At 36.8% G+C, this 11,026-nt stretch overlaps 1 long non-coding RNA gene across 1 annotated transcript in view; it reads right to left on the minus strand.

Annotated features, from left to right (window-relative positions):
- Positions 1-9,950, minus strand: part of LOC148214567 (uncharacterized) — a 58,179-nt gene extending 48,229 nt beyond the window's left edge. Inside the window, exons 1-2 of the long non-coding RNA XR_015797725.1 lie at positions 9,653-9,950; positions 7,990-8,077 (exon numbers count right to left, since the gene is read on the minus strand). This is a non-coding gene — a long non-coding RNA (uncharacterized LOC148214567). The remainder of the gene's footprint in view (positions 1-7,989; positions 8,078-9,652) is intronic.
- Between the last annotated feature and the right edge of the window lie 1,076 nt (positions 9,951-11,026).

Raw genomic sequence — 11,026 nt, forward strand, 5'->3', positions numbered from 1 at the left:
TAAAGAAATTATTTCCCCCTTCATCACAACGTTTTAGTAACTTATCACCTTCTCTTAATATACAACAAATGATCTCTTCTTCCCGTATCCTCTTATCTATAAAAAAATCCTTAAAGCCTCATTATTTCTGTCCTGATCAGCAAAAGTCCATTAAAGGTTACCAGAGATAACAACATATCTATTTTAACCTTGATCAAATAAACCAACTTTATATTCCTTCCTTTTAATTTGAACAATCTTGATCTTTAGTCCCTTCAAATAATGTCCTAGAACTTGATTTCTTTACATTTTTTCTTTGTCCCTTCTCACAAAATTCTTCAAAGCTATAACAAGCCTCTTTTGTAAATCCAATATAAGAAAATTATCTAGGTCACTCTCTTGGTTTGTTATTTGTATATCCCTTTTAATTATTAAGACATCAACTGGTTTCTTTTATATGTCCAATGTAACATCTTTTTCCATATCATTCTTGTAGCCTGTCATTTTTAATTCCACTTTCAGATCAGTCTCAATTTTCTCAGATAAGACTTTTTTCTCTTATGTAACATCTTTTAAACACAGTCTAGAGGCAGACACTCTTAAAATTTACTTCTGAGTCCATTGCTCAAAAATATCCTTCAATATGTCCAATGTTAAAATATTTTGCTTCATTCTGTATTAGTAAGTCAAAGTTAAGTGGTGTTCTTCTTTAATTGTAATCTTTAGTTCCTTTTGGTTTCCTCTAGTGTCCAACCTTCAAAGTCTCATCCTATCATTTTTTTTTAATTCAAAACAAAAGAATTTTCCCACAGGAAGGATTCTTATAATTAATTCTAAAACCTTATTTTAAATCTATCAGGACCCTAAGTCTGTTTGTAACTTTCCAGAATCAAAGTTCTAATCACCCTTTTGCTGTTTATTTTTTTTAAAAAAATCCTTAGTCCTTAAACTTGTATTTAAAACTTCTTTCACTAAGGATTGAAGGAAACTCACCTGGTACACTAAAACCTGTCAATCCAAAGGCTCCTAATAGCTGAAAAGTAGTTAACAATCAATTTCTGAAAGTGATTAGAAAAGAAAGTATGTGAACCTAGTGTTCTTAAAGGCGCCAACCGTGATTTGAGCATGATGGCTATCCCCTCATCTCCTCGAGCTCTAGACCCAATGGAGACTACTGTCTTGTGGTCTCCTCACAAGGAGCAACTGTCTGGAGCACTTGTGGGCAATCTCAAGTCCTCTCCTTGTCTGGAGAGGAATTACAAAGAGTTGGTCTACTCGATGGCTCTTCATTCCACTGTGGTGATTGGTTCCACTTTTAGTCCTTTCTAGTTCACAATTTCTTTCCCAGAAGCCCCCAGGTTAAGTCATTCTTAATGTAGAACAAATCTGATGCCCTGGAAAGTTAACTATTAATGGATTATATAACATGTACTGATATTTTTACCAAGGGCATCTGTGGGAGAGAGGGCAAGTGATAAAATGAGTTGCAACATCACAGTGCAAGATCTCCTTTGTTAGACCTGGCATGGCATCACATGGACATATGTGGTGGGCAGTCTTCATCATTTGACAAAACTGTTGGATTCTGTGGATGCGTGTAGAGAATAAGAGAGATGAACTTGAAGGAAATAGGCAAGAACTGTTATATCAGCAAAGAGGGCTGAACCATTCTTTAAGTTCTGGGAAGCAAGATAGTATTCAGAAGCAACTCAGGGAAGCTCCTCCCTGATTCACTGAGGTATAGGAAGGACGGGGAGGTAAAGCACAATCAGGCTTGCAAGATTGTGTCATTATAGCAGTAAGGTAGAAGTCTAACCTTCCAGTGGAGTTGATTTTCTGGTCTGGTCTACCTAGTGGAGCTGACAGTGCCTGTGTGAATGGTATGAACAAAGGAGGAGGAGGACAGGGTTAACCTGGTGTACTTACATGCCCCATGGAGACCAAAGTGAAAGTGTATAACCTCCAGGCCCAAATTAAGGCTTTGGGGTATCCCCTTTCCTTTGCAATTCCACCCAACTGGACTTGGTGCCCTTATTTCCCTACTTGTTCCAACTCCTAATTCAGTATTCTCCATCTTCATTCTGGACAAAGATGGGAAAGAATCTAGTACCAGGTCTGGAAAAGAGTCATAGCATGACGTGGTATTTCTGCATCCCTTTAATGTACCCATCCGTCACTCTGTCACTGACCGTATCTTTTTTCAGTTTTCCTGTTAATCAGCTTTGCCTAAAATGTTTTTGTAACAGGATCAAAAGTGAACTGTTTTTCTTCTCTACAATAGCTCTGGGCAGTTGCTTTTGGCTTGCAGCAGAGGAGCAAGAAGCAAACAAATAAACAAACAGAACTAGGTGTCTGCTGGCAACTGTTTTGTCTGTGTTTGTGTTATCAGGCCAAACACATGCAAACAATGTGAATAAATAACATGCAAATATCCCAGAGTAGGGCAAATGTTACCTTTATCAGATTATTTCCAAGCTAGCTTTCAACCACATTTGATGGCACCAAAACCTTCTGTAGTGCCTGCTTCAGAAAAATCCCTTGCAGAAGTATACAGAGGGGGTTAGATCGTTTTCCTTTTCCTCCCCCATCTCCTTCTACAAGTAGTGCCACTATTAGTGATAGTATTTGTATGTTTTTAGTGCCTACAATGTAAGAGTTCATTAGAATTCACACACACTCAAAATCAGACAGTACATTGATCGCACGCTAATCACGCTTCTCCTTTAGCAGTGGGATTATTCTGCCATCATCTCCTTCTGTGAGCTATTAAATTATCAATTTCATCAAGATCTATAAGCAAAATGTCTTTGTCTTTTGGAAATTGGCACCAACACATTGTTGAAAGATACAGTGATCCTTGAAGAATTAGACCCATTCTACACAATGAGCCAGTGTGGTATAGAGGTTATAGGTAGTCCAGGACAAGGTGATCTAGGTTTAAATACAGCCACAGCCATGGAAACTCACCGCAAATCTTGGATCAATTGCTTTTTTGCTAGTCCAACCTATCTTACAGTGAGCATGACATCAGAGGAGTACTTGAATGCCATGTTATGCTCCTGGAGGAAAAATAGACTAGACAAGACCAATTAAAAAAAAAAAAAACATGTACCAATATTTTTAAACTTCAGAATGGCCTCCCAAATGTGATCCACTGAGATGTGGCTAATTGAAATGCACCACAATGGCTTTTCGTTCCTGTTAAAAATTCTTAAGTTATTCAAAACTTGGCATTTGGCTTCAACCATGTGATTTATATTTTATACTTCCTGGTGTAGTCATGAATAAACAACCACATAATCCAACAAGCTCTCAATAACAGGTTTTCAAAAAGCAGGGTGCCAAAAATCACTTTCAGGATTAGAAGAGCAAATTAGTTTCTCCTACTGCTTCCTGCCAAGATCGTGAGGAATTAAAATTTCAGTTTTTAAACCAATGGAATTAAATAGATGTAAATACATTTTGGATTATCTCCCTTTTCCTTCCATTATTGTAGACATTTCATGCAAGTCCATCATAGCCACTTCTGAATATGCCTCTGCAACATGATTCCACCCTTGATGTAAAACTGCAACAAAATCTCCCAAATCCCAAACATTTGTTTCCAAAAAAGAAAAGGAAGACTTTCCTCTGTGTTTTGCAGAAAATGACGTGAATAAAGCACTAGATGGACCAACAGTCTCATTAATCGTTATATAGTTTTGCACACTCTTATATTCTTAGGTAAGAAAGTGACTAATTTGCACTGGAGCTCAGTGAAACTTATCACAGAATAGACATGTGTTACCAAAGTCATCATCCTGATTGCAGGCTGTTCAACTTGATCTCATTCTGAGACAATGATCTCATTGTTTACAGAGCCCCAGAATTGCCCATCCTGAGGTTGCAGGACTAATGCATCCCCCAAAATTTACCGATAGCCTTCAGAGCCCCTTCAAAGTTGCAGCTGAATTGCACTTTAGAATGTTATTATAGGCATACAACATAATCACATGAATTCTATTTAATTAATACCATATATTTCAATTAAATTAAAATCACATTCAATCACATTTCATTTTTTCTGGACTCTGACCATTTCTGTTGCTACCCCACACCTGCTTTTTGGAAAGTAGCCCCTGGAATCCATCAAAGGCCAGATCTAGGTCCTCGGCCCAAAAAAGGTTGCACACTGCAGCACTGAAGGTATGATGTATGTATGCTTTAACAACTGTGTTAATCTCTAAGGTGCCACAAAAAGCATGATTGGGTCCCCAACTGACTCTTCTCGATAATGTAACAATATCGCATTTATTTATTTATTTATTTATTTATTTATTTATTTATTTATTTATTTATTTATATTTATTGGCCGCCCAACTCCAGTGGACTCTGGGCAGTGTAGAAAATGAAAAGGATATAAAACCAGCTAAAAGGTATTAAATCAACAGGAAGCCCATATTAAAATACTCTAATAACAAAATCCACAAAACGAAACAGGGGCCATTAAAAAGATAACATACGTCAATCCCAGGCCTGGGACAAAAACCAGGCTTTCAAAGCTTTCCAGAACCCCGGGAGAGACAGATATCCCAGATATTGTTATAGGTAGTTTCTAACAGACCTCTAAGTGGCCACTCATGCTGATAAATGCCATCTGACTGTGTCAAAAGCCCCACAGATAATAAATGTCGCTTAATAGTGGTGCAACATGCTGAATTGTGGTAGAGCTATTAATATTTATTATGCATTTTTCAGAAATAATCAGCTTCTTTCTGAATACACTTTCCTCCGAGGCATTTTGTCTCTCCATCCTTTTTTTTTTTTTTTTTTACTCCAGAGCATCTGTCCCTGTGCTGTACCACCTGTAACCTTTATTGCTAAAGTTACAGTGCCAGTAGTCATCTTGGTTCAGCCACCTAATTTCACCACGTTATGCAAAAATTGATAATGAAGCCTATTTGTATGCTTTGATTTGCATTATATATTCTGGCCAGGGAATCTGACATTTCTGCTCTGTGGGACTGGTCATTCTGCAAAATATTATGAGCAGAATAAATTATGCAAATTGCCCAAATCTGTGCAAATTAAATGAACGGTTTATTTTCTTCTAAGGTGAATCTTCATATTTTTGTGGCAAGGACGGGTGTGTTGTGTATGCAGAGTACACATAGTACTCTTATACACCTGCCTGTATCTAGACTCTGCAGCAATGAATTTTATAGTCTCAGACTAAACAAGATGAGTTATGGCTCAAGGGAGACGTAAATAGTGAATACAATATTTGAAGATTTAGCCATTCAATTCTCCTGGTAAATGGTGCTTAATATTTACACACAAATCTCTTTCTTTCTCTGGGTATTAGCTGAATGTTTAATGCCATTTTGTTAAAGTGCTGTGCAGTTTGCTTTCGTTTATATGATACTTAGAGTTGTGGTTCTGTTTGCTTTTGAGAGAAATTGTATATGGAACATCTGGATTCCATCTGACTTGCAGGTAAAGCCTGAAGGTCCAGGAAAGATGTACCAGGATCTCAGTATAAATGACTGCAAAGAGAGCTACATTTCAGAAATTCTGAAGATGAAAGAATAGAGACATCTGCTACAAAGTGAAGACTACTGTACTTTGTTTTTATCTGACTGTCATTTCTGTGTCAGCTAGACTCTACAGGCTTTTGACACTCAAAACCTGCAAACCCTATTTATCAGCACTGTAAATTTCTCTGTTATAGACCTTTGAATGAGTCCTTTGGGTTCGGAAAAGTTATAAATATTATAAATCAAATAACATTTGGCAGAGGGGAAAGCACACATCTCCAGCCAGTGCTATAGTCATGATCTTTGCATTCAAGGTTGTTTTTTGCTTGCCTGTTTTCCACAATCATTGGAGGAAAAGCAACTTATGACTACTATCATCTTTGAACTTCCAGCAACAAAACAAATGAAAGATAAATTGTCATGCAGTGCTCAGCTTCGACCTATCTCAATGGGATTTGTGCTAGATAATTTCACACTGGAACTAGAAACAGCAATGTAAATAAATTCTTTTAAAATCCAACCCAAATATTTGGTTTCATTTATATGAAAGGGAAAGTTTATATTGTAATCTCAAAACTGGAGACTTGAATATAGAGCTTTAAAAAAATTTGGAGATATTCTTTTCAGCAGTTTATAAAATAAAAGCTTCATAACATCCGTAGTCTGCTCTTTTATTTTGCAAAGAGTAAAAAGTAATAATTTCCTCTTATGATAATTAATGTTTTTGTATGTATTTTTTCGGTTCCTTTTTTGTATGTATTTTTTCTGTTTCTGTTGCTGCTTGTGGGGCTAAACAATCTTACCCCTCAGGAAGTTCCAAGGAACAAAATTGCTGAAACTTGCATAAAACTTGTAATTATTTCTGATCTGCTTCCTGCTTTCTTTGTATGTTGAGCTGTTAAAGTTTCAAAGTTATTGAGTCTGATTATTTTCTGATTATTGTCTGATTATTTTCACTGATTCAGTAAAGCAAGAACCTTCCTTCCTTCCTTCCTTCCTTCCTTCCACCCACCCACCCACCTACCTTTGTAGTGTAAATGAAATCTATGTTGCCATATGAAAACATATTAACATGACTGGACAGCTCAAAAGAGCCCTGATAACACAAATGACTGAGATCACATGTTAATCTGTCATGTTCTATCTGTTCATGGCACTGTTACCTCTAAGTGATTTGAACAACATCTCAACTCTTCAGACAAACTCCCATTAACACTTGCATGGAAATTAACAAGCACCTGAACTTGGCTATAGATTTCTATACAACAATGGTGTGTGTTCTACATCGTGTGATTTAAGGAAAAATATTTAATACATGGTAATAATCATAGAGTTGCAAGAGATTATATAGGTTATTTAGTTCAATATTTTGCTTGGTATAAGATCCATTATAGCACCCTTAACAGATGACCATTCAACTTCTGCTCATAGACCTATAATGAACTAAAGTATACTGTAACTATACAAATGTGATTGATCAATCAATCAATCAATCAATCCCTTCTCATGGCAGTGACTGACAGCTCAGACCATGAAGAGGTTCCTCTTGATGTCTAGCTTGAACTTCTCAACAGATTCCTTGCAGTTGTAACCCACTGGTTCTTACCCTACTGTCTGGGGCAATAGAGAATATGTTTATTCCCTCTTCCTTATGAAAACACTTTGGATATTTGAAAACTGCTACATATCTTCTCTCAGTTGTCTTGTCTGTAGGCTAACTTATATCCTTTAACCATTTCTCATAGGCTTGGTTTCTAAACCCTTCACCAGCTTGATAGCCCTCCTCTGAACTTGAACCAATTTGTCACTGTCCTTTTTGAACTGGACACTGTGTTCCAAATAGGTCTGATATTTACTGTTAATTAGATCTAAGGTCTAATTAGTAAATTAGATATGAACTGTATATAACTTAAGTAATTAGCTTTTGTCCTAGCCTTGCCCACTTCTGGAGTGCGATATGCAGCATGCTACTCAAAAGTCAGGTATGACTTGGGGCCCAAATGTTGTGCACCCCAGCTTGCTGTTACTGGTGCAGTGTTAGTCACATTGATCTATGTTAATTGATCCAGAATCACTTTATATGAGATGGGCAGCTATATCAATATGATAAATAAACACCTTTAGAAAATCAGTTTAATCCAGAGTAACCTATTGAATAAAAAGATTGTGCCCTATTAATTAGATTGCAGCTGGCATTTCTGGGAATCAGGCTACAAAAACTGAACAGATGATCTAATCTGATGCTTTACTGTCATTCTAGGAACTAATAAGAGCAAGTTACAGGCACACACAGTAGTTTTTCTTCTGAACAAGTCCAAAAACAGCTCTAGAAGCGTTTACATTTACATACTAATGCTTAAACAATGTATCTTTTTTAAAAAAAGAAAAGTTCCCTTAAATACATTTCAGCATTCTGTTTCCTGCATTAAAGCAAGCAGTGTGGTATGGTGTCTGTGGATCATTATTCTGGCAGTCTCTAAGGTACCTACCCTACCTGATTTTATTTTTTCAAGATTCATGCTGGCTGGGGAATTCTGGGAGTTGAAATCCACACATCTTAAAGTTGCCAAGGTTGAGAAACACTGCAATAGGAAACAGCAGTATAATTTAAGAATATCATTAAACCTTTTTGCACCAGCTCTATGGATAGATAACATTTTTTAAATGATCTGGAAGATGAAATGCTGTTGCACACTCATTAAGAACACGATAAAATAGTGTCTGATTCAATTCGCAGCTCTAGGGGCTAGCAAACAGCTTATAGTAAAAAATACCAAATAATATAACCAATGACTCAATTTTTTTAAAAAAAATAGAATCTATTGCCATATTCAAAAGTAAATCTTGCTATAGAATTCAACAAGTTTTATTGCCAAATAAATTGTAGATAAAACTGCAACCCTCTAAACACCTGACTTGAATGCAAGTTCCACGCTGTGCCAGTAAACTCCTTTGTAGCAAATAAAATCTCTGCCTATTTTAGGTTGGAAAACCTAAGCTGCCTCTTCTCTTTAAAATGTATACTGAAAATTGGACAGTTGTTTTTAAAAAGCAGAACAAATCTGGGAGGATATCTGGCTATCCTGGGTCAGATAGGACACAACAGCTGTTGGAATGTCATGGTCTCACTGCACTTGAACTTAAGAGTTACCATGTTTGCTCATATTAATTATACCAATGCCTGATATTTCAAAGGACCCTGACTCATAGTCTCTGGCTGTGCCAGAATGATGTCCTAGTGAGAGACAAAGTTTAATTTGTTACATGCATGTCAGTTAAAAGAAAAAACCTTGTTTGTTCATTGGTGGCTATGTAGTACAATAAGATACACATGCATTCCTTGTGCCTTCAAAACCACCAGCTTTTCTCCTTCATCCACATTTTCTGCTATTGGCTGAGAAAGTTCAGCTTACAACAGATTAAATCAAAAGTGTAGGCCTCCAGAAATTGCTGAGTTACAATTCCAACATCTCCGCCATTGGTCAGACTAACTGAAGCTACCTGGGAATTGTAGTTCCAAACATACAGAGGGCCACATTTCCCCCATACCTGGCCTAATCCTTAACAACAAATAGAAATCTATTCTCAGTTGTCTCTCTATCCACTTTAGGAATGTGTTTTCCAGAGATCCTTAAATAGGATGCAGGCATATTCTTGGGCTTGAGCTTCTAGGTGTTTTCTTTAGCATGAAGAACAGACCCTATGACTTTTGAACTTCTCATCACAGTCTGCTTGGAGCTGTTAATTTCAATCATCTTGTAAACACTAAACCTAATTTTCTGATCATGCACTTATGAGCATTCCTGGGCAGAACAGCACGTGGGTACCATTATTTACATACATTTTCCTGTATGTTATGTGATTGCAGCAATATTCTGTGAAGTGAAAATAATTACAAGAATGATGCTCAGTGTATACACGCAACAGCATCTCACAGGAGATATTGAGAGGGGACTGAGAGGGTGAGAGGGAGAGAGAAAGGAGATATTTTTCATATAAAGAAAAGGGCAAGTCATTTTTGAAAAGAAGAAGTAAATATTTGTCTGAAATCAATTTCTTTTCCTAATTATTTGACAAGAGTATGCAGCACAGTTCTGAAAGAGGTTCAGTCATCTGTGCACACTGACTTTTAAAATGTAAAATAAACCTTTACTTACCAGAACTCAAAGCTGTAACTTTCTGATATAATGACAGTTTCTGTAATCAGATGCTTACAGCAGCTTCTATGTGGAAAAAATAAAGTTGTGGTGCCAAGTCTTCAGAAAATGACAACATGATTATTAACAATTCAATGAACTCTAGAAAGAGGCAGGAAAAGAAAAAAAACACTCAATACTTTAGTATATTTAGGAGGCATAAACTGTTTAATAACTCAGATTTCTTTAAAAAATAAATCTTTGTTCCTCAGTCAAGCTGTGGAGAGAAGAGGAAGTTTTTGCTTAGGATAAATGTCAAGCTTTCAACTGTGAGAACCATATATTTTAGATTATTTCTAGGTGCCTGAGAAACACTTAAAAAAAAAAAAAAAAAGGATGACCCAGACATTGGACTGTGAAGCAGTCATCTCCCTACATGAAATATATTACTAAATCCAAACATATGTTTTCTTATCTCATTTGGTGGAAGAAGCTTGTCTTTTGAAAACTTGAAACTAAGCACAAACATCCTTTTCCACTGGAAATTCTCCATCAGATTTGTTGCCAGAAAAATCTGGTAAATGAGTTTTCCTAATTTCTCTGGGAAATTCTCAAGTTCCCAAAGGCAGATTTCCGGTCAGAGTGAGAATTGTACTGACTCTAAAAGCCCAATGGGAGAAATTCCATAATTTATGGCTTTCTGCATTAAATGAATGGCATTGAATTGAACTGAAATGTGAGAAACCAAGGAAAATACAGACAGCTAGAGAAATAACTGGACAGTGAAAAACAGGACATTCACAAACTTCCCTTGTCACTAAATACTCTCTAGCCATGACAGGTCTCTTCAAAATTCTCTTGTCCTTTGAAAGAATGTCAAAATGTAGAATGTAATTTTTCTTTCATCTTATTGAATAAGAACTGGTAGGAAAAATGCAGGAGACTGGGGTGCATGAGGCTGAAAAGTAGTCATCTGCCATTTGTGTAGGCTGTAGGACCTACAAAAGGCTTCAGGCCAAATCTTATCAGCAGCCCACAAAGGGGCAGTGAAAATGGCAAGCAATAGACAGGATGTTGCAATCCAAGCTTTGCTGCCTTGAACATGCATGTACAAGGGTTTGGATCATGACACTACATCTATCATCTTCCTCGCACCCCTCCCCACCACACGCATACTGCTAAGTTTTGGTCTTAGGCTGTGATTTATTTTTTATCTGTTGATTCTGACTAAATCAGTACATCATGGAAATCATCATTCATCTGATTTCTTCTACAGCAAACTTCCCTATTTGATATTCTCCAGTGCAGATGGTGTTGGGATTGTAAATCCCAAATTTTCCCAGTGAGCGTGATCTTGTTATGCAACATGGCCTCTGCCTGTCTTGTGAATGGTTT

The sequence above is a fragment of the Python bivittatus genome, unplaced genomic scaffold (genome assembly GCF_059951505.1).
Source record: "Python bivittatus isolate LINGU-HERP-01145 unplaced genomic scaffold, Pbiv_v1 ctg000610_np1212, whole genome shotgun sequence".
In the NCBI taxonomy this organism is placed as follows: Eukaryota; Metazoa; Chordata; class Lepidosauria; order Squamata; family Pythonidae; genus Python; species Python bivittatus.